The sequence below is a fragment of the Bison bison genome, unplaced genomic scaffold, assembly GCF_000754665.1.
Source record: "Bison bison bison isolate TAMUID 2011002044 unplaced genomic scaffold, Bison_UMD1.0 scf7180017864381, whole genome shotgun sequence".
Classification (NCBI taxonomy): Eukaryota; Metazoa; Chordata; class Mammalia; order Artiodactyla; family Bovidae; genus Bison; species Bison bison.
Genome location: NW_011494953.1, coordinates 1,605,249 through 1,632,213, shown reverse-complemented (window position 1 = coordinate 1,632,213; position 26,965 = coordinate 1,605,249). Strand labels below are relative to the sequence as shown.

Below are 26,965 nucleotides of genomic sequence, written 5' to 3'. Positions count from 1 at the left end.
TGCCTGGGAAATCCCATGGATGGAGGAGCCTGATAGGCTACAGTCCATGGGGCCGCTAAGAGTTGGACACGACTGAGCGACTTCACTTTCACTTTTCACTTTCATGCATTGGAGAAGGAAATGGCAACCCACTCCAGTGTTCTTGCCTGGAGAATCCCAGGGACAGAGGAGCCTGGTGGGCTTCCATCTATGGGGTCGCACAGAGTCGGACACGACTGACGTGACTTAGCAGCAGCAGCAGCAGAGTTCTCTTAATCTTTGAATTCTAAGATGGAATCATCATGAGCACTATATACACTGTAACCACAAACCATCACAGAACCTCTGTATCTCACAGAGGGTAATAGCCCTTTTTATGGGTGTCTTTCAAGGAGTTCCCTTGACAAACCTTGCCTTATGTCTGATTCTGTTTTTATCTGCTTGTGTGATCTGTTACGGGACCTCAGCCCAGGTGGTGGGATGCATTTGTATGATTTCATTACACTTCTATAGTCAATACACTCAAAAAAGGACTGGACATTTATTAGGTTCTAAGAGAATAAAGGGAAAATATTAATCATCTAGTGGATCTTTCCTGTAGCTCAGACGGTAAAGAATCTGCTTGCAATGCAAGAGACCCGGGTTTGATCCACTCCAGTATTCTTGCCTGGAGAATCGCATAGACAGAGGAGCCTGGTGGGCTATCTTCTGTGGGGTTGCAAAGAGTCGGACATGACTGAGCAACTCACACATCAATCATCTAAAATAGTTGAACAAGAAGAAACAAATATAGAAGCAAACCCAAAAGGAAGATGCTTCTGAACATCCTTGAGAAAGTTGTTGCAATTGTATTCACAGTAACAGAAAAAACTCTTCACCACTCTGAATGAATCTAAATCTTAAATTCAGTGGTGGCTCTCTTCAGTTCAGTTCAGTCACTCAGTCAGACTCTTTGCGACCCCATGGACCATAGCCTTCCAGGCTCCTCTGTCCATGGGATTCTCCAGGAAAGCATACTGGAGTGGATTGCCATTCCCTTCTCAGTTCAGTGGCTCTCTTACCTACTTTGTTTAAAGTCAGTACAATGTGAGAGAAAATATTTAAAAACCTGAACACACCTAAGAGAACTAGCCTCTCTTCCTTGCTGTTCTCAGTCCATTATCAGAAACACTGTAAACAGGTTCAAATGCTAAATTGTAAAATCAAATTTGATATTCTAATGAAGTGATCCTCATTGTTATATAATGTTCTTGTATTTAAGAGTGTCATTAGTTTACAATATTATTTTAAAAGGACCTCCTGACATAATGCTTAGATAGGAAATGATTTTCTTTGCTTTCTCATTCCTTAAAAGGTTGGTAAATGTCAGAGAATGTAGAAAATTATCAATTCCTAACTTATTCATTCATTTTATTTTTTTTTAAAGACCAACTTGAAATCCTTGAAATGTGGCAATGTCACTCATTGTGATTCATTAAAAAATTTTTTTTTTAAATCACCTGAAGATCTCTATATTCTTTGTAGGCAAAAAGTCTCTTTATATTTATTTTATAGACTGGAGACTGAGAGGTCAGAGAATGTCAGTGACTGGACCAAGAATGATCCAAGTGCCTGTGCTCAGTTCTGCAAAAATGTTCCTCTTTATCAAGGGTTAATGATGGTAAGTTCAGAGCGCAGCTGCAATGTTGTACTGTTTCTTGGCTTTGAGATTTGAACTCTTTAAGAAGAATTGAAAAAGAGATTATAAACTTATATCACTCAGATGCTTTATAATTATTAGATCAATCACGAAGCCTCATCTATGCTAAAATCTTTGGATGTGGAGCTCTGTTGGAGTAACAGACAGAGAACTGAGATGGTCTTAGGTTTTTCCAGAGATAGAGACCACAGAACCCATTTTCTCAACCCAGAAAAAGTAGATAATGTATTTGACATTCTGTGGCATTCTAGCAGAACCAGGTTCTGTCTTGGCCTTATTGGAGAAATCACCAAAATGAAAATTTAGGTAAAACAGTGAAAATTCTACTGTCATCCTCAGTCTAATGGGCTTCTCCAAAACCCAGTGTGAGCCATGATGTGGATTCTGGGAAAATATCTAAGTAGGATAATTTTAGATGGCTTTAAAGAAAGTAAGTTTCATTGGTAAGTTCTATAAACATTTCTTCAGTGAAGACTTTTTCTTTAAAATTATATGTTAAACCTTTCAAATTTTCCTGTTGTTTCTTTTTATTCAATGACCTATCCCCTGGAACCCCACCTCTGCCAGTCCAAAACCTAACATATTTTCTTTGAGGCCCCACACAAGTTCCATCTACTCCCAAAACCTTGCTTGACCTTTATACATAATGATCTTACAATTGAAAATTTTTTCCAGAGCATGCTTAGTCAGCATCATATAACCTAGCACTAGTTAATGTGTAATTTCCATACTTTTCTCTAATTTAATGGGTGCTTGTTTTGTCTTCTTCATTAGGTTTTAAGTTCCTTGAAGGCAATGCAGTATCTATTATTTCTTCTAAGTGTTTAGTAAAATCCTGGCTGATATGGAACAGTTTTATTGCATTACAGCAGTTTAAATGGCCAGCAAGTCAGAATGAGATGAGTGGCTTGATTTGAGATGGAGTTCTGGCAGTTGGGGTGGTGGCTTGGGGATGAGGGCATATACCATAATGGGAGTCAGCCCTTCTGGGGCCTCTTTCGAGTTTCGCCACTTTACAGGACAGATGACAGAGAAGCATTACTCCACCCCTTTCGGCCTTCCCCCCGTGCCCATCACTTCACCCCCTGTTAAACAAGGAGCTGATATGAATCCCTTCCTCAGAGGGAGAGCTGTGATAATTACAGCTTGTAAAGCATTTTGTGATTCTTAGATATAACAGGGCTAATTATGATCGTTAATAATTCTTAATTTTTATCTTCTTCAAGGTAAATTATCCGTACTTTAATTATACCCCCACCCTGGTGATAATTATACCTCTGAGAGTCAGCAGATGCTTTCATCTTACATCATGCCTTACATGGTGACGGGGCGTGAGTGCCCAGAGAGAGCACTTCCACCTTGGGCCCACTCCTGATGGCACCCAGAGGAGCGGAGGGTTCCTGGCTTTCTTTGTCATCACGCTGGCCATAGATTGCAGAATTGTATCTTTGTCTTAACCAGCAGGACAGAGCTTTGGAATTTGTCAAAAGACATACTGAATGGGAAATACAAACTTAATTTTTGTAGTATGGTGAACACACTCTGCATGAAGGAAGCAGATGTTTTTGATCGGACTGTGGAAACTTTCTGATATCTGTTATAAAAACGTTCACAGCTACCATGTGAAAGAAGGGCCATAGTTCCTCAAAGGCAGAGATACTATGTGACATTCTCTATTCTGGGACTTAGATCTATTTCTGATAGAATGGTAAGTCACTCTTTGGGATGAGATAAGAGGATATAAGTCTAGAGAACTTAAAAAATTATTTTGAGGGAGAGGTTTTGTTTCTGACAGCAAAGCATAACATAAAGGAGATTAGGAGCTGAGGCTTCACACTCAGCAGATGTCTTAGGTCGTGGGACTAAAAGTCATGGCCTCTCAGATGTGGAAAAGAGCACTGTCAGCACAGGCACTGCCAGTCTGGCTTGGAATGTTTTCTCCAGGTGCTGGTGTTCAGTAATCACTGTGTCATGATAAATTTATTGAGTCCTAATCTCGAGTGTTTCAGTGTCCTGAATCACAGCTTATGTCTGACAGAAGGATGGTGATGGAATGGGGATGGAATGGGGTTCAGGTGATGATCAGAATTTTTAGTGGGTTTCATCTGACCCTTCCTTTTCAAAGGGGCTCATGCTTCTCTGGATTCCACCTTCCCCTTCCTCTCCTGCATCCTTTTTTTAGTTGCTTTCCTTTCCTCATTTCTTTGTGTCTTCTCCTTTAAAAAATTCCTTTTCTCCATCCCATACTCAAAACCACTCTGGTAGAGAAATAGGATTGGGTTGAAGGGACTTCGGGAGGGGGGCACAAGGTAAGGTCCTTGTCCCCTTGCTTTAAGTGAGAATCTGAGTGAGTTCATAACATTAGTGGAGGAACAGAAGTCAGGCTGTGTGTGCATTTCTCTGTTCTTCCTGCAGTAGCCTCTTTAGATCCACAAGCATTTACTGAGTGCTTCCTATATAATAGCATCCCTAATTCTATGCCAGGCATGGTGCAAGACACTTCCTCCCAGAAGGTACTCCAACCCTGCCCCGATGGAGTGGGACATATTGTGATATGAAAGGTTTAATTCCAAAGATGAGGTAATATTTGCTTGTATTTGCAGCTACTGTATGCTAAAAATTTTTCTCCAAAGGACATACAAAAAAACAATAACAGTGGTTACCTGTAGGGAGAGAGGTGGGGAAGTGTCTTTTTACTGTGTATTTTCTTATACATTTTGATATTTGAGCATGTGAATGTGTTACCTATTTAAAATATAAATACATTAAAAAGAAAAACAAAAGTTTAATTCCGATAGAAAAGAGATGAAACAAAGAGAAGATAAAAAGCAGAATAATATCAGAAATTTAAAAATTTATTCTAAGATAAACAAGAGCAGACATAGGAGAACTCCTAGGAGTCAATGTTTCTAGAAACAAGAGTATATTTTCTTTACTCATTTTATGTTGTACCTGATAGAATGCATGCATGCTTATTGCTCAGTCATGTCTGACTGTTTGTGACCCCACGGACTGTAGCCCACCAGGCTCTTCTATCCATGGGGTTCTCCAGGCAAGTATACTGGAGTGGGTAGCCATTCCCTTCCCCAGGGAATCTTCCTGACCCAGGGATCAAACCTGGGCCTTCTGCCTTGCAGGTGGATTCTTTATCGTCTAAAGAATCTCCGGATTCTTTAAGCCACCAGGGAAGGTCACCTGACAGAATATTCAGAGATTTTTTTTAAGTGCAGTGAAACTAAATGAAGTTTTAAAGCCTTAAAACTTACTAAAGTGATTGTACATAAGCTTTTTAGCTATTCTGTCAAATGTAATTGGAAATTTTCAAGTATTTTTCTTTGAGGCTTTTCCTTATCTGCAGATGGAGAGTGGATGCTGCTTCTCTGCGTGACTGACTAAGCTCCATCTACCCCTGGGCTCAGCTGACTTGCTGTCAGCTTTCAGCTGAGGGTTCTTCAATAAAGTCTCATCTATAACCACATTGTTTGAGAGCATTTCCCAAATTACAAGAAGAGTGCTTCTGGCAGCACAACTTGGGTCTTTGAATTGAATCACTTCCTCTATCAATTCAGTTGCTCAGTTGCGTCCGACTCTTTGTGACCTCATGGACTGCAGCATACCAAGCTTCCCTGTCCATCACCAACTCCCGGAACTTGCTCAAACTCATGTCCATTAAGTTGGTGATACCATCCAACCGTCTCATCCTCTGTTGTTCCCTTCTCCTCTTGTCCTCCATCCTTCCCAGCATCAGGGTCTTTTCCAATGAGTCAGCTCTTCACATCAGGTGGCCAAAATATTGGAGCTTCAGCTTTAGCATCAGTCCTTCCAGTGAATATTCAGGACTGATTTCCTTCAGGATGGACTGGTTGGATCTTTGTGCAGTCCAAGGGATTTTCAAGAGTCTTCTCCAACACCACAGTTCCAAAGCATCAATTCTTCTGTGCTCAGCTTTCTTTATAGTCCAACTCTCACATCCATACATGACTACTGAAAAAACCATAGCTTTGACTAAATGGACCTTTGTTGGCAAAGTAATGTCTCTGCTTTTTAATATGCTGTCTAGGTTGGTCATAGCTTTTCTTCCAAGGAGCAAATGTCTTTTAATTTCATGGCTGCAGTCACCATCTGCAGTGATCTTCCTCTATAGGTGTTATAAATGTGGAAAGGTTACAACCTCTCATAGGGCACAAGTTAGTTTTTCTGACATTAATGTAATCTTCTCTTTCATTGCTAGTATATTTCAATTTTAGATCTTGGGGTCCCTTTTGTACATTCCAGGGTGCATACATTTTTGAATGTCTCTGACTACAAGTCCTAGAATAGTGATTGTGATTCAGATACCCCAACCTGTCCCATGAATATCCACAGTGTCTGTGTGCATGCGTGCTAAGTAGCTTCAGTCAGGTCCAACTCTTTGTGAATATGGACCATAGCTGTCAGACTCCTCTGTCCATGGGATTCTCCAGGCAAGAATACTGGAGTGGGTTGCCATGTGCTCCTCCAAGGGATCTTTTGGAACCTGCGTCACTTATGTGTCCTGCATTGGCAGGTGGGTTCTTTACCACTAATGCCACCTAGAAAGCCCCCCACAGTCTCTTACTATTCAGCTAATCAAAACTTTCACTAAACTTCCTGTTAAATGGAAGGTACTACACTAGGTTAAAGGGAGCATTATAGCACTGGCAAAGGTACCATCCTGGGCATTTAGAGAATATGAAGTAATTGTAAAGTCTGGTTATAATACATAAGCATTCTACAGTTTAAAGAAGGAAGGTACCACTGCTGGCTAAAGAATCAGTTTGAGAGGGGTTCTGGGAGGAGATGGGGCTTATTCAACATAAGTTGAGTGGGTATCAGGCAGGTCAAGTGGGAGGCATTACAGGCAATGTGAGGAAAGCTGGGGAATAGGAGTGGGCAAAGTATATTTTAAGAAAAGATGGCTGAGCTGTCGACTATCGTGGAGAGTTTCTTACTCTGCACTATGGTGGAGATAAAGGGCTGTGTCTCCTTGGTCCTTTCAAGGAGTGACCTTATAGAGAGACGTTTGTTTTAACCATCCATCCATCAATTCACTGAGGAAAGAGTTGAATATAGTAGGATGTAGTTTCTGTGAACCTACATATCTGTTTTGTATGCTGCTGTATTCCCAGTGCTTTATATAAAGCAAGTACTCAGGAAGTATTTGTTGATTGAAATAGTGAATACTTGAATTGAAATAGTTATACATAAGATGATATAAAAATTCCATGATCAGAAAATAATCCTATAAGAGTCCAGAAGAAGTCACTTTTTGATGGCAGATTAGGAAGAAGAGGGTGGGTAGAAAAGGAGTATGTGAGAGAAGTCTCAATGGACCATTGATAGGAGAAAGGACACAATTTTATTATTTTTTAAACCTTGCTCTGTGTATGGAATAGGTGGCTGGATTGTCAGGACACAAGTGGTGGGAGTAAGGATGAGGAGGGCAAGAGTAGTGACATTAAAATGAAGATCCTAGTTCTTCCTACCTTGGGCTGGGCAGTGATTTCTTTTGAATATTAAAACCAAAGGTTGTGAAAAAGAAATTATTTTTGCCAAGGGACTGGTTTCATATCTATATCTTAAAAAGAATTCCAGGAGTACCACCTGAGTCACTTTGAGCTTCCTCTGCTATTATTATTCAAACGAAGACTTGAACAAGCAGAATTTGCTTCAGTGAGGAAAACTCCCTGGGGCACCAGCCTAGGCAGGCTAAGTGGACTGGTTTTGCCCATATGTAGACAATAATTCATGAAGGAAGTCTCATCTTTTTAATCCAAGCATCTGTCATCTTTTAGCCTAATCTTCTGCATTCAGCATCATATAATCAAATCAGTCTAATCAAAATTAAAACAATTTTTAAATTGTACTCCAGTTGATTTACAATGTTGTGTTAGTTTCAGGTGTACAGCAAAGTGAATCAGTTTTACATATACATATATTCACTCTCCTTTAGATTTTTTCCCCATGTATGCCATTATAGAGTGAGTGAGGGAAAGTCTCTCAGTCGTGTCTGACTCTTTGCGACCCCATGGACTGTATAGTCTTTGGAATTCTCCAGGCCAGAATACTGGAGTGGGTGGCCTTTTCCTTCTCCAGGGGATCTTCCCAACCCAGGTGCCCTGCATAGCAGGTAGATTCTTTGCCAGCTGAGCCACAAGGGAAAGCCCCATGCCATTATAGAGCTACATGTAAAAGAATGAAATTAGAACACTCCCTAACACCAGACACAAAAATAAACTCAAAATGGGATTAAAAACCTAAATGTAAGGCCTAAATGTAATACTATAACACTTGTAGAGGAAAACATAGGCAGATCACTCTTGGACATAAATCGTAGTAAGATCTTTTTTGATCCACCTCCAAGAGTCATGAAAATAAAAACAAAAGTCTAAATCAAATTTATTAAGCATTGGTCCAGGTGCTGAGAACACAAACATGAAGTAGTGATACCTCTGTCCTACATCTCCAATTCAGTGGGGGGAATTGTAGTGGAGGCAGTGAAAGAATGGTGAGAGTCTGTTTTCGTTTTTGTGATCATCACCATCATCACCGTCACCATCACTGGAAACCATATGTGATAGTAACTGCTGTCTGTTAGTTAGTTCTTAACCAATCCTGTGTAGTAAACATGATTATTTTCATTTTATAGATGGGGAAACTGAGACTTTGAGATGTTAGGCGACTTACCTGAGGTCAAAGAAGTTGGCAAGTGTCAGAGCTGGAATTTGAGTCCCAATCTACCTGGATTCTGTATGGATACCCATACTCTGTACCATCAGTAGTATTCCTTTAGTCCTTTGCTGCCAGTGTGGAGGCTACAGCACTTTGATATGGAAAGTGCCAGTTATAAGATCTCTTTACCATCTCCAACATAGTTCAGCTGACAGTTTGTCCCCTGTGATGTGATTAGGACGAACACATGCTGTACAGTGGGGAAGTCCTCTGCAGTGGGGGGTCAGTTTTCATGCAGGCGGTCTCCTCAGCCATAGTTATACAGAAGTTCATGATCTGTGATAGGAGGCTGGGAAAATCTTGTCTCCAGTGAAACGTGATGCTGATTAGACCAAGATGACTTGGCTTCAGCCATGTTTTTCACTTGCAACCTTGGTATGAAGAAGCCAGACTTGGCCGAGACCAGTTTGTGCAGCTAAAGGAGGCACTGGGGGTGAGAATGTCGTGTTATCAGATACCAGAGCAGTGACTACTACTTGTCATGTGCAGACCTTGAAGACTTCTAGACACAGCTTGATTATAATTATTAAGATTTTATGGGACACTGAATGTATTGCAAAGGATTTTACAGTCTTCTTTTTATGAGGTGTCCCCCATCCAGCCTATTCTGATGAAAGGGCTGCTGTCTCCACTTTTCAGATATAGAAACAGGGCCATGTCAAGGTTAAGTTCTCTGCCAGACATCACTCAGTGACTGAGCTGGGCTTTCAACTTGCTGGTTTGGTCAGATGTGGTCTGCTCCTTTGGGCCAATCTGTTGATGTGGAAACCATGGAAATTTAGAGCTCATGAAATAATACCTTGGGGGTCTGGAAGGTATTGATAGTAGGATATAGTCTTTGAAATGTGGTTTGTCTCCAGGGTGAATTTTGTTTTTTGTGGCCAGAATTTGATGAATCAAAAGTAGAAAAGCTCCAGTCATTCCTATTTGCCTTCTGAGGTTCTCCCTTTTTTAATGTGTTAACTTTTCTTCTGTTCTCTATGAGAAGAAGTTAGTCTTAAATGCATGATTCCAAGTTCCAGGCACTTAGAGAAGGGTCCAGGTGGTAGGTGGTTAAGATCATGCTGATTACAGCCCACATGGAAAGCTCAAGATAGCTGTCTTTTGCTTGGATATGGCATTATGATACCTTTTGATTAGTCAAAGTACTGGTTTCGAGTATTTAGGTACTTAAGGTGCTATCATTAACTAAACTTAGGAACCAGGGGTTAAGCAAATTGAAAGAAGTTATTTATTTATTATTCTTATACAGCAGCGCTTCTCAAAGCCTCATGTGTATTGTGAGTTTCCAAAGGAGGACTCCAGTGTAACTGTATCTGAAACTCATGGGCCGTCAACTCCAATTTTTCCCCTTGACCTATCCTCTTGGTAGTGACATTCCGTAGAATATCCCTGTGGAAACTCGAGTTGAGAGATTCTCCAGCATATTCCATTCAGACAGGCAGCACAACATTCCCTTCCTTCTTTATGTGTCTCTTCATGGGGGTTCATTTTGTCCTGTGGAGTTAAGGGAGGAGAGGAAATACTCCCTTCAGAATATTCATGGGAAACAGGTGAACTATCTTCCTTAACGCATAAGCCTTCTAGACATGACCTTGTACCCAAGACCAGGAAATGAACCAGACATCTTCTGAACTGAACTTTTCTTTTTGGCCGTGGTCATTATGCCACCTGTAATGTAATAAGAGAGTTTTGATTATAGGTTATATGTTTGGGTGATAGTTACTATAGAGGTCTTGGGAGCATAGATCAAGTAGATTGTATCAAGTAGATATTATGAGCAATATCTTAAAATCATTTATACCAATAATTTTTTAGCATACTAAGAATGGCCTCATTATCTCCACCAAATTTCTCTCCAGAACTGTGCATTTGTATCTTTTTCGTACATAATAGTGTCAGGGTGTAAGAATGTGTTATCTTTGTGCTCATTTGCTTCAGTTGTGTCTGATTCCTTGTGACTCCATGGATCATAGCCTGTCAGACTCCTCTGTTCATGGGATTTTCCCTGCAAGAATACTGGAGGGGGTTGCCATGCACTTCTCCAGGGGATCTTCCCAACCCAGGGATTGAACCCTCATCTCCTGAATCTCCTACATTGCAGGTGGATTCTTTACCCTTGAGCCACTGGGGAAACCCCAGTGTCTTCTTTAGGAAAAGTTAATTTTTAGGTAGATTATGGCTGCTTACATGGTAAATTGGGAGCTGTGGAGAGTCCCTGTTGTGGGCCCAGCTCAGACATTGGTCTTCTCTATGACCTTAGGTGAGTCAAAGTCTCTGGGCCCTGGGTGTCTGTCTATAAAATTAGGATAATGACTCCCACTTCCTCCCTCCTTCCTGGGGATGAGGGTGGTAGACCAAGTGAGATCATAAATGGTGAAGAGCTTTGAACTTACAGAAAAAAAAAAAAACCAAAAAAAAAAAACAAACCAAGAGAATTTTTAAGGACCTTCATGTTCTTTTCCCTCGCTTGACATCTAAATATAGAATCCTGTGAGCAGAGCCAGGAAGAAAGAAGTGAGGTCAGGAAAAAGCCCTGTGTGTGGAACTACCTAGTATGTAGAACTTCCCAAGGGCCTTCACCAGACTCCTGTTTTCACAAAGTGTTACATGGAACATTGCCTTCCTTGGAAACACTGTGAAATGTTGTGAGGTTTGTGCTATTTGTACCTTGTCTGTCAATTGATAATCAGCTTTTATTACTGTGGGATATTCAGTCTGGTTATTTTATATATTTCTACAGTGTGTCAGGATTCAGGTAAAATCTTTTCATTAAACCTTGTCAGACACCTGCTTGCTGAAGTTCAGACACATTTGCTGGATATTCATCCTGTGGTTGGCTTTTTTTAACTGTGTGCTCAGGAAGTCTAGGACAGGTGCCTTAAGCTGTTCTTTTACTGAGATCATCAGATCTGGCATCTCAGTGGCCTTTTGCTGTGAGGAGTCTGAACCTTTTCAGCTTTTTGCTGTGCTTATATTTTTACAATGCCCATTTTTTCCTGAGGACAGATGGAGGCAGAACTTGGAAGGACTGGCCTGAGGCCACAGGATGACTCATGAGCACAAGAGAGTTGGAGGGATGTGAGTGAGAGGTTCTCCTCCCCTAACCTCACTTCCAGACCCTACACCATCCAGCCCATTTCCTCCCATGACGTTGCCTGCTTGCAAATTGGGTTCCAAAGCTTTTTTGTTGCCTTCACCCATCCACTGTGAGTCTTTGATGTATTTCGTTTATCTAAGGCACCATTTAGCCATCTCCTGTGGTTCTCACTCGGTAGCAAAGAATTTCCCACCTCTCTCTTTTCTACTTGAGTCCTAGTACAAGTCTTTGTAAGTACAGCTCTCCACTTAACCTCCTTTTCTCTGGGCTCTAGTCCCTGTGTCAGAGCCTGGGGATAATATCTTACAGGTATAAGTGCAGAATGGTTAGGAAGGGAAACTATAATTTATGGAATGCCTTCCGTTTGTCATGCTTTCTACCAGATACAAAAATAACACAATAAACCCTTGAGTGTGGTATTCATATTTTGCAAGTGAGGAAAACAAGGCATAGAGAGGCCAAGTGACCTGCCCAAGGAAACATGACAGTGTACTTTCCCACTATGCTCTACCCCTTTGGGTTTTACGAAAAACTCTGGTGGTCACACTTTCTGATATTCACATAATTTTAGTTTCTTATATTTTATAGTGATTTATGCCTTTAGAAAGTTTTCACAGATTTAATTTTGTTTTATGCTTGAAACAGCCTTATGACATAGGCACCACAGGTAACAATATTACAGTTTTTTAGATGAAGATGCTGATATTCATGAGGTTTAGTGATTTGCCCAATATCTCACCATCTGATGACCAATCTATACCATATAATCTATTATCAAAATATTCTTCTTCAAATACTATTTTCATTATGTACTTTTCTGATTGAACAGCTTATAGTGGCTGCCTATTGCTAAATATACAGTTGTCAGTCAGTTGTTCAGTTCTCCTTGCCAGCTGACCTTCTCCATCCATCCATCATTCATTCAAAAGCCTTAATTATATACTTGTGACGTGCAAAGAACTGGGGATACAAAGAGAAATAGTACATGGCCTGGCCCTTGAGGAAATTACCTTGTGGTCAGGAAGTCATGCAGGTCAACCCATTATTTTAATCCAGGATAATAAAGGTTATGATAGAGTTGTCATGAGAACACATGGAAGGGGCACCTCACCCAGACAGTGGGCTCAAGGAGGGCAGCTTAGAGAAGGTGCAGCTTGTGCCCAATCCTGTGGGACAAGTTGGGTGTAGGGTGTGAGATAGGGAGGGATAGAGGTGAGGTTGGGAAGGTTAAGCAGGGGAGATCAGGAAAGACTCTGTAGGCCAAGGTAAGGAATTTACACTTTATCCCATGGACTATGGAGAACCATTATTGTATTTTAGGCAGGAGATGACGTGATGACATACACAGATTTGCATTTTAGAGAGGTCACTATGGCAGAAGCATTGAGGATAGATTGGAAGAGGGCTAGATAGGAGATAGGAAAGTCATTTAAGTGTCCATCACAGTAAACTAGATGAGAAATGGAGGCCTGACCAAAGGTATTTATAGTGGGGCTGAAGAAAACATTTGAATCAGAAAAATTTTAAGAAGTAGAAATCCATAAGTCTTGCTGACACATTGGATATAGTAGGTGAGGAAGAGGAAAGAATCAGGAGAAGGTCTGGGTTTTTGGCTTGAGCAGATGGACAGAGAGTGGGCCTGTTTCCAGGGAGAGGGACGTGAAAGGAAGAGTTTCATTCTGAGCACATGGAGTTTGAGGTGCCTGTGAAACACCGGGACAAAGAAGTCCAAGAGATGATAAGACATACGGGTTTGGAACTCAGGAGAGAGATCGGCTGGAGATACAGACTTGGAAGCCACTGGCAGAAGTGAGATGACTGTCCCCTCAAGGAGAGATGAGACTGACTGGGGAAGTGTGTGGGACAGTGGTCCTCACCCTTGGCTGTGCATTAAAACTCTCTGGAGGAACTTTTTAAAAAGTTTTTATTGAAATATAATTGATTTACAGTGCTGTATTAGTTTCAGCTATACAACAAAATGATTCACTAATGTATATACATATTCTGTTATATATTCTTTTTCATTATAGGTTATTATAAGATACTGAGTATAGTTCCCTGTGCTATATAGTAGGTCCTTATTATTAATCTATTTTATATACAGTAATATGTATATTTGAATCTCAAGCTCCCTGTTTATCCATCCCTCTGTTTCTCTTTGGTAACGATAAATTTGTTTTCTATGTCTATAAGTGTTTCTGTTTTGTATATAAGTTCATTTGTATCATTTAAAAAGTTACGCATATAAGTGATATCATATGATACTTGTTTCTCTCTGATTTACTTCACTTAGTATGATAATCTCTAGGTCCATCCATGTTGCTGTAAATGGCATTATTTCATTCTTTTTTAAGGTTGAGTAATATTCCATTATGTCTATATGCCACATCTTCTTTGTCCATTCCTCTGTTAGGGACATGTAGATTGCTTTCATGCTTTGGCCATTGTAAATAGTGCAGTTATGAGCATTAGGTTACATGTATATTTTTGACATGTATATTTCTTTGGATATATGCCCAGGTTTGGGATTACTGGACCATATGGTAGCTCCATTTTTAGTTTTTTAAAGAACCTCCATACTGTACTCCATTGTGGCTTCACCAATATACATTCCCATCAACAGTTTAGGAGGGTTCCTTTTTCTTGGGGGAACTTTCAAGAATCCAGATAGCCTGGGATCACAACATAGACCTGTAAAATTAGAATTTCTGGGAATGGACTCTAGACACCAATGATTTTTTAGAACTCTCTTGATGATAAAGTGGCCCCTAAGGCTGAGAAGCACTTGGCATAAGGAAGGAAGGGTGAGAAAAGGTGACAAAAAGGGAGGAGAAGCTCATGAGGGAGCCTAAGAACTTTCCTGAGAAGTGGGAGAAACTGGAAAGAAGGGGACTATGGATGCTTAGGGTGTGAGAGCTCAAGAAGAAAGGAGTGAGTACCCCTCTTCTACATAATCTTCAGTCACTTCCTAAAGTGGCCCTTTCCTTAGGTATGTGCGTACTAAGTTGCTTCAGTTGTGTCTGACTCTTTGCGACCCTATGGACTGTAGCCCGCCAGGTTCCTCTGTCCATAGGGTTCTCCATAGGGTTCTCCAGGCATGAATACTGGAGTGGGTTGCTATGCCCTTCTCCAGGAGATCTTCCCAACCCAGGGATGAACCCACATCTCTTATGTCTCCTGCATTGACAGGCAGATTCGTTACCACTAGCGCCACCTGGGAAGCCTTCCTACAGGTTCCTAATCTGTTTCCTATCTCCTGCATTTAATGCTGCACAGATGCTTATCTGTGTCTCTACTCAACCTATACCTGATGTCCAGGATTCCTGCCCTTTTCCATTTCATGTCAGTCCACGTCCATTCCGTGTATCAATATGAGACTTGGTTCAAAGCTCTTCCTCCAAAGATCTGGTTAATTTTATAAGGTTCTGATTATTCTTATTTAGAGAGTCCCTTATGCATTTAGTTGTTTATCAAAGATGGCCAGCTGTGGAGCAGTGCAGAGTCCTGGACTTAGACTCTATGGATCTGGGTTCAAGTCCTGGCTCTGCTGAAAGTTAATTGTTTGGAACTTTCCAGGGATCTAATTAGAGCTCATTAGTTTCCTTGCCTGTGAGGTATTCAAAGTTATAATTACTTCGAAGAATGATAGAAGTTTTATGTGGGAGAATGTAAGAGAGCTATACATGTGTTATGGTATAGGGTAGTATAATTGAATTTTACACGCATCAGTAGTTTGCTTTGCAATCACCCCAAAGTCTGTGTGTGTGTATTTGTTTGATTTTCTAACTGGATTATAAACTCCTTAAAGTTTTAACTTTAAAAACTGTTTTGTTTCTTTTCTGCCTCCCTAAAAGGGGCTTAGTGGGATATTGAGATTCTGAGGCAGGCACACATTTGTAGGCTCATGCTGGTTAACCAAGTGCAACATCCCTGAGAATGTTGCTCCCAGGTGACAGAACTTCAGGATCATTGCACAGGGACCAAGAGTTAAAAGACAGCCTGCACAGACGTGGGGTATCTTCTGGTCCAGATCTGTAGGCTCCAAACACGTAAGAGAGAAGTCTAGGTGTGTGCAGGAAATGGGAAAGGATTGAGGCAAAAATCATCTGATGGCTCTCTCCAGCTTACTCTGAGGAAAATCCCAAATCCTTCAGCCTACCAGACATGATTAGTGACTCTACAGAATGACCTCTTTGACCTCATCTCCTGTGACTCTCCCCTTACTTATTTTGCTAATCACTTTTACTATTCTCTGAACATACTTAGCAACATGCTGCCTCAGAGCCTTTGCAGCTGCTGTTTCCTCTGCCTGGAATGCTCTTCTCCAGATATTCATTAGTTTCTTTCCCTTACCTTATTTAGGTCTATGCTCCAATATTACTTTCTCAGGAGACCTACCCTGATCACCTTATTTTAAATTGTGACACTCAACATTCTTTATCTTCCTGCATTCCTTCCCCCCACCATGTTATCACCTATCATTATCTGATGTAATATGAATTTTACTAATTTATTTCCTATTGTCTCTCCATTAGGATGTAAACTCTACAAGAACCATGTTTTCTATGTTTTTTAAACCACTGTATCCATGGTGCCTAGATGATTCTTGGAACATAGTAAGTACTCAATATTTGATGATGAATGAATAAATTAGGAAATGAATGACTTTTGCTTATCAATGGCCAAGATATTTTGAACTGGTAGAGACTCATTTAAGTCAAGGAATCTAGCTTTTTTCCCTTACTCTAGTTTCTTGTTGGCTTCTTTATAAGGTTTTATTTAATCAAATTATCATGAAAACTCATTAATTCCTATGGGGCAATGGCTCTTTAGCCTTTTGGCTTTTGTTTGTTTTCTCTTAAAAGGAATAAATCCTAAAGAGGAGTTTTCTGAATCTTAATTCAAGCTCTCTCCTGTTCTGTCTCCTGAATATGGCCCCTGGCCTTGTGGAAATTCCTACCTACTTTTGAAAGAAATTTTCTAAAAGTAGCCAGTCCTTCCTTTGAACTTCAAAGACAAGTGAAGAGAGAAGAATTAGAAAATATGGTTTATATATATGTCAGTTTAACTCTCTGATGAGATTGATAGCGTTGGGAGTACAGATGTTTTCTAAAAGAGTTGGATGAAATTTCAGAAGCTGAAACACAGAGCTACTAGTGAAGGGGTGTTTGAATGTGTGTGGACACTATTCTTTCTCTCTACTGTTTTCAGAGCAAGCATACAACCATGGCTGCATGAATCATTGATCCCACTCAGGAGAGCAGCTTTGATGTGATTCTAAAGCCCTTTGGTTCTGTGCTCAGACACACGGAGGGATTAAATCTGAGGTTTGATTTCTTTTATTTCTTGTCTGACTCACCACAAACTCATCCAGCTATACCATAGGTGAGAGTAAGGCACAGAAGTGACAAGATCTCAGAGCTTTATTTTTTTTAAACCAGGTTCTGACAGAGGCTGTGAAACCACTTGGCAAGAAGACCAAGGTAGAGATTTCTGGGTTATCTGGGAGGTTGCACCCTTACATTATAGAATCATAGACTTGGATCATCTAGTTCAACTTGGAAATCATCTAACTCAAATCTCATTGTAAAAGTTCGTCTGTAGTGATCCTGACTAATGGTCATGCAGTCTTTTCTTAGGCAAGGTTAGTGATGAAGAGGGTTCTACCTCCTAAGGCAGTGGACTCTGGGTACTATTAAAATCGAAAGAGAATTTCTTTTTAAATTGGGTAAAATTATCTTCCTTTTAACTTGTGCCTATTGGCTCTAGTCTTACTCTCACCAGCAGTGTAGAATTATCTCTTATTCTATGTGGCAGACTCAGTTGCCAATGCCTCTAACATCCTTTGGGCTTCCCAGGTGGCCCTAGTGGTAAAGAATCTGCCTGCCAATGCAGGAGACCCAAGAGATGCAGGATTGATTCCTGGGTTGGGGAGATCCAGTGAAGGAGGAAATGGCAACACACTCCAGTACTCTTGCCTGGAGAATCCCATGGTCAGAGGAGCCTGGTGGGCTACAGTCCATGGGGTTGCAAACAGTTGGACACGACTCAGCGTCTGAGCACAGCACACAGCTAACATCCTTTAAGACTTCTTTAGGAGAAAGGTCTTCATTACACTCCTGTGGAAGAACTCCAGACTGCAATGCCTGTCAATGTCTGGTCTGAGCAGTGCAAGGCAGAGAGTTCTATTTCCTTCTATTAATTTAACCTAAAATACTTTAAGGCATTTTTAAAATTAAAATTAAAAAAAATTTTAATTGTGATAAAATACACATAAAATTACCATCTTAATCATTTTTAAATGTTCAGTAGTGTTAAGTACATTCACATTGTGTACAACCAATCTCTACTACTCTTTTCATCTTAGAAAACTGAAACTCTGTCCCTTTTAAAGCATAATTCCCTACTTCCTTCTCCCCCTGGATCCTGGCAGCCATTATTCTACTTTCCTTTTCAATGAATTTGACTACTCCAGGTATTTTATATGAGTGGAAGCACACAGTATTCATCTTTCTGTGACTGGCTTATTTCACTTAGCATAGTGTCCATAAGGTCTTCCTTGGTGGCTCAGAGGGTAAAGCGTCTGCCTGCAATGTGGGAGACCCGTGTTCTACCCCTGGGTTGGGAAGATCCCCAGAGAAGGAAATGGCAACCCACTCCAGTACTTTTTCCTGGAAAATCCCATGGTCGAATAAGCCTGGTAGGCTACAGTCCATGGGGTCGCCAAGAGTTGGACACGACCGAGCAACTTCACTTTCACTTTCAGTGTCCTTAAGTTTCATCCATGTTGTAGCATGTGCCAGAATTTCCCTCCTTTCTAAGGCTGAATAATATCCCATCCTTTATGCATTCATCCATCCATGAATACTTGGATTGTTTTTATCTTTCGGCAAATGTGAATAATGTTTCTATAACACTAGTATATAGTTATTTTTTCCAGACCTTGTTTTCAGTTCTTTTGGATATAAACCCAGAAGTGCAATTGCCGAATTATATGATAATCCTATTTTTATTTTTTTGAGGAACTGCCATACTGTTTTCCATAATTGTTTTTCAGTTTTACCTATACATTGATATTGCACATGGTCCCAATTTTCCCACATCCCTGCCAATACTTGTTGTTTTCTGGTTTTTTTTTTAATCTAAATTTTATTTTTTATAGTAGCCATCCTAGTGGATATGAGGTGGTATCTCATGGTGCTTTTTGAAAATTTTTTAAATTTATTTTTTGACACGTACACACCACTATATTTATATATTTATTTTTGGCTGCACTGGTTTTTCATTGCTGCATGCGGGCTTTTTCTAGTTTTGGAGAGAGGGGGCTACTCTCTAGTTATGTGTGGGCTTCTCACTGCAGGGCTTCTCTTGTTGCAGAGCACAGGCTGTAGTGACAGGCTTCAGTGGTTGCAGCACAGGGCTCAGTTGCGGCTCTCAGGCCCTAGCGCGCGGGCTCAGTAGTTGTGGTGCACGAGCTTAGTTGCTCAGCGGCATGTGGAATCTTCTCTGACCAGGGATTGAACCCATGTTCCCTGCCTTGGCAGGCAGATTCCTATCCACTGCACCTCTGGGGAGTCTTCATTGTGCTCTTTTTTAAAAAAATATTTATTTTTAATTTAAGAATAATTGCTTTACAATATTTGGTTGATTTCCGCCGTACCGCAACATGAATCAGTCATAGGTGCTTTGGATTTGTATTTCTCTAATGATTAGTGAGGTTGAGCATCTTTTTATGTACTTGTTGGCTGTTTGTATACCTTCTTTGGAGAAATGTCTCTTCAAGTCTTTCACACACTTTTAAAACTGAAATATAGTTGACTTACAGTGTTGTGTTAGTTTCTGGTATACAGCAAAGTGATTCAGCTATGTATATAGACATAGTCTCTTTCAGGTTCTTTTCCACTGTATGTTAAAGCAAGTATGAATATAATTCCTTATGCTGTACAGTAGGACCTTGTTGTTTACCTGTTTTATATATAGTAGTGTGTATCTGTTAATCCCAAATCCCTAATTTATCCCTCCCCTCCCCTTTTCCCTTTGGTAACCATATCTTTTTATTTATGTTTTGGCTGCACCGGGTCTTCATTGCTGCATGAGAGCTTTCTCTAGTAGTGAGAAGAGGGAGCTATCTTCAGTCACTGTTCGCCGGCTTCTCACTGTAGTGGTTTCTCTTGTGGAGCACACGATCTAGGCTGAATGGCTCAGTAGTTGCAGCTTCTGGGCTGCAGAGTGCAGGCTCAGTAGTTGTGCTGCACAGGCTTAACTGCCTCATGGCATATGGGATCTTCTGGGATCAGGGATCGAACCTGTGTCATCTGCATTGGCAGGTGGATTCTTAACCATTGATTCATCAGGGAAACCCTATTAGTTTGTTTTTTATCATATACTTTTAGATTGGATTGTTTGAGATTTTATTGTTGATTTTTAGGAATTATTTTTATATATACTAGATATTAATCTCTTATCAGATATATGATTTGCAAATATCTTTTCCCATTCTGTGGGTTGTCTTTTCACTCTGTTGATTGTGTCCTTTGATGTGCAGAAGTTTTGAATGTTCAGGTAGTACAGTTTATCTATTTTTACTCTTCTTGCCTTTGCTTTTGGTGTCATGCTTCAAATTGTTTTATCTTAAAGCAATCACAGTTTCCTGCTCTCCTGTTATGATTACAATCAATGAAAAGCCCTGATCAGATATGTTATGCCTAATGCTGTTAAGCCTGGAGACCTTCATTCTACCTTCTGAACATTTGCTTCTCTAAAGTCTACTCACCTTTCAGTTCAGTTCAGTTCATTTCAATTCAATTCAGTTCAGTCGCTCAGTCGTGTCCAACTCTTTGGGGCCCCATGGACTGCAGTATGTCAGGCTTCCCTGTCCATCACCAACTCCTGGAGCTTACTCAAACTCATGTTCATTGAATGGGTGATGCCATCCAACTGTCTCATCCTCTGTCATCCCCTTCTCCTCCTACCTTCAATCATTCCCAGCATCAGGGCCTTTTCCAGTGAGTCAGTTCTTCACATCAGGTGGCCAAAATATTGGAGTTTCAGCTTCAGCATCAGTCCTTCGAATGAATACTCAGGAATGATTTCTTTTAGGATGGACTGGTTGGATCTCCTTGCAGTCTAAGGGACTCTCAAGTCCAACACCGCAGTTCAAAAGTGTCAGTTCTTTGGCATTCAGCTCTCTTTATAGTCCAACTCTCACATCCATACATGACTACTGGAAAAACCATAGCTTTGACTAAAGGGACATTTGTTGGCAAAGTAATGTCTCTGCTTTTTAATATGCTATCTAGGTTTGTCATAGCTTTTCTTCCAAGGAACAAGCGTCTTTTAATTTCATGGCTGCAGTCACCATCTGCAGTGATTTTTGAGACCAAAAAATAAAGTCTGTTACTGTTTACATTGTTTCCCCATCTATTTGCCATGAAGTGATTGGATCAGATGCCATGATCTTAATTTTCTGAATGTTAAGCTTTAAGCCAGTGTTTTCACTCTCCTCTTTCACTTTTATCAAGAGTGGCCATAGGGTGGTGTCATCTGCATATCTGAGGCTACTGATATTTCTTTTGGCAATCTTGATTCCAGCTTGTGCTTCATCCAGTCCAGCATTTCTCATGATGTACTCTGCATATAAGTTAAATAAGCAGAGTGACAATATACGGCCTTAACATACTCCTTTCCCAATTTGGAAGCAGTCTGTTGTTCCATGCCAGTTTTAACTGTTGCTTCTTGACCTGCATACAGATTTCTCAGGAGACAGATCAGGTGGTCTGGTATTCCCATCTCTTTAAGAATTTTTCAGTTTGTTGTGATCCACACAGTCAAAGGCTTTGGCATAGTCAATAAGCAGAAGTAGATGTTTTTCTGGAACTCTCTTGCTTTTTTGATACTCCAATGAATGTTGGCAATTTGATCTCTGGTTCCTCTGCCTTTTCTAAATCCAGCTTGAACATCTGGAAGTTCACGGTTCACATACTGTTGAAGCCTGGCTTGGAAATTTTGAGCATTACTTTGCTAGCGTGTGAGATGAGTGCAATTGTGTGGTAGTTTGAGCGTTCTTTGGCATTGCCTTTCTTTGGGATTGGAATGAAAACTGACCGTTTCCAGTCCTGCGGCCACTGTTGAGTTTTCCAAATTTGCTGGCATATTGAGTGCAGCATCTTCTTTTAGGATTTGAAATAGCTCAACTGGAATTCCATCACCTCCACTAGCTTTGTTCATAGTGATGCCTCCTAAGGCCCACTTGACCTCACATTCCAGGATGTCTGGCTCTAGCTGAGTGATCACACCATTGTGATGATCTGGGTTGTGAAGATCTTTTTTGTATAGTTCTTCTGTGTATTCTTGCCACTGCTTCTTAATATCTTCTGCTTCTGTTAGGTCCATACCATTTCTGTCCTTTATCGTGCCCATCTTGGCATGAAAAGTTCCCCTGGTATCTCTAATTTTCTTGAAGAGATCTCTAGTCTTTCTCATTCAGTTGTTTTCCTCTATTTCTTTGCATTGATCACTGAGGAAGGCTTTCTTATGTCTCCTTGCTATTCTTTGGAACTTTGCATTCAAATGGGTATATCTTTCCTTTTCTCCTTTACTTTTCAGTTCTCTTCACAGCTATTTGTAAGGCCTCCTCAGAGAACCATTTTGCCTTTTTGCCTTTCTTTTTCTTGGGGATGGTCTTGACCCCTGTCTCCTGTACAATGTCACAAACCTCCGTCCATAGTTCTTCAGGCACTCTGTCTATCAGATCTAATCCCTTGATTCACCCTTAAAGGCCAGGCCAAGTAATTCTTCCAGCAAGAAACCTTCTGTCTAGCATTCCCCACTCAGATAGAGTTTTTTTTCCCTCTTGGTCCTTGTGTTTGATTACAGGCCTGTCAGAGTGTTCTATGAATTAAGCGTACTGATTTATATACATTACATCTCTCAGTAGACTCTGAGCTCCTCGGAGGCAGGGATAATTTTCGTATCTGTGCCCTCTACAGTACTAGCATTGTGCCTTGTGTTTAGCAGTTCTAGCCCAGACTGGTTGACATGGCAGTTACATGCCAGATTCTGTTCCACAAATTACAGCACTCACTGAGTAGGCTCTTTTCATTGGAGTGGAAAACAATCAAATAATTTAAAACATGAATTTTAGAGGTCAGGTCTGGATTTGAATTTTTTTTTTCTAATTTTATTTTATTTTTAAACTTTACATAATTGTATTAGTTTTGCCAAATATCAAAATGAATCCGCCACAGGTATACATGTGTTTCCCATCCCGAACCCTCCTCCCTCCTCCCTCCCCATACCATCCCTCTGGGCTGTCCCAGTGCACCAGCCCCAAGCATCCAGCATCGTGCATCAAACCTGGACTGGCAACTCGTTTCCTACATGATATTTTACATGTTTCATTGCCATTCTCCCAAATCTTCCCACCCTCTCCCTCTCCCACAGAGTCCATAAGACTGTTCTATACATCAGTGTCTCTTTTGCTGTCTCGTACACCGGGTTATTGTTACCATCTTTCTAAATTCCATATATATGCGTTAGTATACTGTATTTATGTTTTTCCTTCTGGCTTACTTCACTCTGTATAATAGGCTCCAGTTTCATCCACCTCATTAGAACTGATTCAAATGTATTCTTTTTAATGGCTGAGTAATACTCCATTGTGTATATGTACCACAGCTTTCTTATCCATTCATCTGCTGATGGACATCTAGGTTGCTTCCATGTCTTGGCTATTATAAACAGTGCTGCGATGAACATTGGGGTACACATGTCTCTTTCCCTTCTGGTTTCCTCAGTGTGTATGCCCAGCAGTGGGATTGCTGGATCATAAGGCAGTTCTATTTCCAGTTTTTTAAGGAATCTCCACACTGTTCTCCATAGTGGCTGAACTAGGATTTGAATTTTGTTCTTGTCACTCACAAGATATGTGACTTTGGGGGAAGTTCCTTAATCTCTCCATGCCTTGGCTTTCTCATCTATAAAGTGGACAAGATGAAAAGCATCAAATTTACTAGGGTTTGTGAGAGGATAAGGCATGTGAGCACTTAGCATTGTCCCCCACACACACTCAGGGGAAGCTAGTGATGTGCTCAGGGAGAGTTAATGATGGCTATTTTTTTTACCTGTGTCTGCAAACAATTGTTTGTTCTCTTAGACCCATCACAAGGTGTTGTGATTGTCTTCCTGCTGCAGAGATCGTGAATTCTTGATGACAGACACCCTGCCTCTGTATCCCCCAGTGACCAGCACAGTGTCCAGGAAACTTAAGTCATCAGTGTTCATTGGGTGAATGAATGAATCTGAGACTTTTGAACTGCAGCCCCCACCTTCAATGTATGGAAATATTGCTGTTATTAGTAGGCATCGCTAATGGGGCCTTATAAATGCATGCTATCAATGATTTATTTGGCTTTAGGGAAGTGTGTGGAAGACAGTGTGAAAGACAGACTTGTAAATTATGAACTTTAAAATAAGCAGAATGAATTAGAATGCCACAGAGGATGATAATAGTAGGAGCAGACAGGTGGAGTGGAAAAATTAATGACTAAGGTAGGTGTGGGGGGTGGCTTTATGGAGATGATGTTTGAAGTGAGGTTTTAAGAATGAGTACAACCTTGGTTAAATAAATCCACCTGCTTGTTTAAATCCTAATCAATCACTAAAGTCTAAGACAGATGCTTCCTCTACCCTGAAGATACTGGTTTTGCCCCACCTGCATATATCTTCCCTCTTTTGAGCATCCATGGTGCTTTCTTTCTTATCATCTTACCACCTGCAGTTACAGTACTTGATCAGCATGAGGTGATCAAAAAATTTTGTACATTGAATTATAGCATCTTTACTTACATGCATAGCTCAGCCTTTGCTCTAGCCCTGACTAGTCCAAGCTCTTTTAAGGCAAGGATTGTACCTTTGCAGTTCTCTAGTGCCTAGAATGGAGAAGGCAATGGCACCCCACTCCAGTACTCTTGCCTGGATAATCCCATGGATAGAGGAGGCTGGTGGGCTACAGTCCATGGGGTCACTAAGAGTCGGACACGACTGAGCGACTTCACTTTCACTTTTTACTTTCATGCGTTGGAGAAGGAAATGGCAACCCACTCCAGTGTTCTTGCCTGGAGAATCCCAGGGATGGGGGAGCCTGGTGGGCTGCCGTCTATGGGGTCGCACAGAGTCGGAGATGACTGAAGCGATTTATCAGCAGCAGCAGTGCCTAGAATGTGCCAGGTACCATGTCAGGTACTCTGCAGATCCTTACAGCCACCCTATGAAGAAGATATTATTATCAGAATTTTTAAATGAGGAACTGAGAATCAAGTAATAAAAAAGTTGAGTAGTTGGGTCAAGATTGGAACTCACTTCTATTGGACTCCCAAACTGCTACTCTTAACTGAGTAGGCTACTATATGATGCACTGCACAGTTAGGGGTGATAGCTGCTGTAGTAGAAACTGGTGACCAGTACATATGACAAGAGTCTTACTTGTTCACTGGGCAGAGAGTGCCAAACTGTGACCTGATTAGCATTTGTCATTTTTTTTTCTAGCCATCTAAGAACACAAGGAAATCCCCTGGACAGAGGGGCCTCACCATCTACAGTGCATGGGGTCTGGAAGAGTCAGACACTGCTTAGCAACTAAACAGCAGCAAGGACACAGGGAATCCAGTGATCAGTAGGTGGCGCTAGAACCCCATATGATAATATAATTTCTCCAGTTTGCTTGCAAAGTATAAATGGTGCGAAGTTGTCTAGTTAAGTTGGAGTCTAGGTGGCATATTGGGGTGTTGTTGGCAACCACGTTGCAAATGTAGACTGCAGCCAGATCACAGAGGGCTTCTTTGAGCATTCAGTCGACACATACACTTATTGGGCACACACCGTGATCAGCCAGTTTGTGTGTGTGTGTGTGTGTGTGTGCACGCGTGCATGCCTGCCTACCTTTCTAAATGTTACAGAAAGAAATCAGGGAATGCAGGTAACAAATTTCATTTCAAAGTACTACGTGACAAATAAAAAATACTATGTGAAAAATCAGTTCAGATGGGCACTGTCTGTGCCACCCCACTAGGGTTGCTTTATTATGCTTTACTATAAAGGGCTGCAAACTCTGAGTTCCTGGCCCCCTCCCTGCCATATACACACTTTATTCAGAAGCATCTTTGTTGTTCCATCATCTTTGTTAGTCCATCATCTTCAAGCCTTCTATGTTGGAAACTTGCTTCTGTCTCATTGCCTTACATGGTAAAGGAGAAGGGTAGAGTCTAAAATCATTTTGAAGCAAGCACTGTTTTTGATGTCGAGGGTACAGTGGCAAACAGGGCAAACAAAATCCTTGTTCTTGTGGGCCTTAAGTTCCAATTGAGGGGAAATGACTACAAACAAGCAATATAAAAACAATGTACCAGATATGAAAAGTGCTGACAATAGCAACAAAAAGAAGAGGATGTAATTGAGAGTGATTGGAAGACTGTTCTTTTAGATTAAAAGTTAGAGAAATCTTCTCTGAGGAGGTATACTCTTTAGCTGATACCTAGATGAAATAAGACGGCAGCCACATAAATCAGTGAGATGCCCATTTCAGACCAAAAAAATTAGCTGCTCCAAATAGGAATCAGTTTATCCTACCAGAATCAAAGAAAGAAGGCCAGAATGGTTGGTGACTGTACAAGAGAGTGTTGAAAGATGAGGTCTGGAAGAGACCAAACATAGAAAGGCCCTGGGAAAAATGTTGAATTTTATCGTCAGTGTGGGGAGAACCTAAAGATGAGGTCTGGAAGAGACCAAACGTAGAAAGGCCCTGGGAAAAATGTTGAATTTTATCATCAGTGTGGGGAGAAACTGTCAAGAATTTTAAGCAGGGGAGTGACATGATGTGGTTTACATTTCACAGAGGAGTAAGGACCCCCATCAGGAAGCTACTGCTGTATTCCAGGAGAGAGATGGTGGTGATGGGGGAGTTAGGACTAGACGTGGCAGTGATGGTGAATTTGGGCCACACTGTATTTTGAGATAGAAACAAAAAGACTTGCTGATGAGTTTGATTTGGGACGAAGGAATGATTACAACAAAGTATATACCTTAGGTTTTTGTCTGAGCACTGTGGATGGCGCCCCGACTTACTAAAATGGGGGACATAAAAGGAGAAGCAAGTTCAATCGAGAGTTCTGTTTGGGAATGCTAAGACTGAGATGCTATTTAGATGTCCAAGTGGAAATGCCAAGTAGATTATTGGAGAATGTGTAAGCCTGGAGTTTAGGAAAGACGTTAGAGATGAAAATTGGAGAGCCTCGGAAACACTGACACATTTAAAGCCAAAGGACAAGATAAAATAGCCCATAGTTAGAGTAGAAAATAGCTCAGGAGTCAGTCCCAAGGGGAAGAAAGTTGGGCTGCAGTGAAATAAAGAACAATTTTCTGCAGGGGAATGATCTCCCTTT

The 26,965-nt window shown here is 40.8% G+C and overlaps 1 protein-coding gene across 1 annotated transcript in view; it reads right to left on the bottom strand.

Moving 5' to 3' along the window:
- LOC105001335 (trichohyalin-like) overlaps window positions 1-26,965 on the bottom strand; it is a 46,279-nt gene that overhangs the window by 8,410 nt on the left and 10,904 nt on the right. The gene's annotated exons all lie outside the window — the stretch shown is intronic.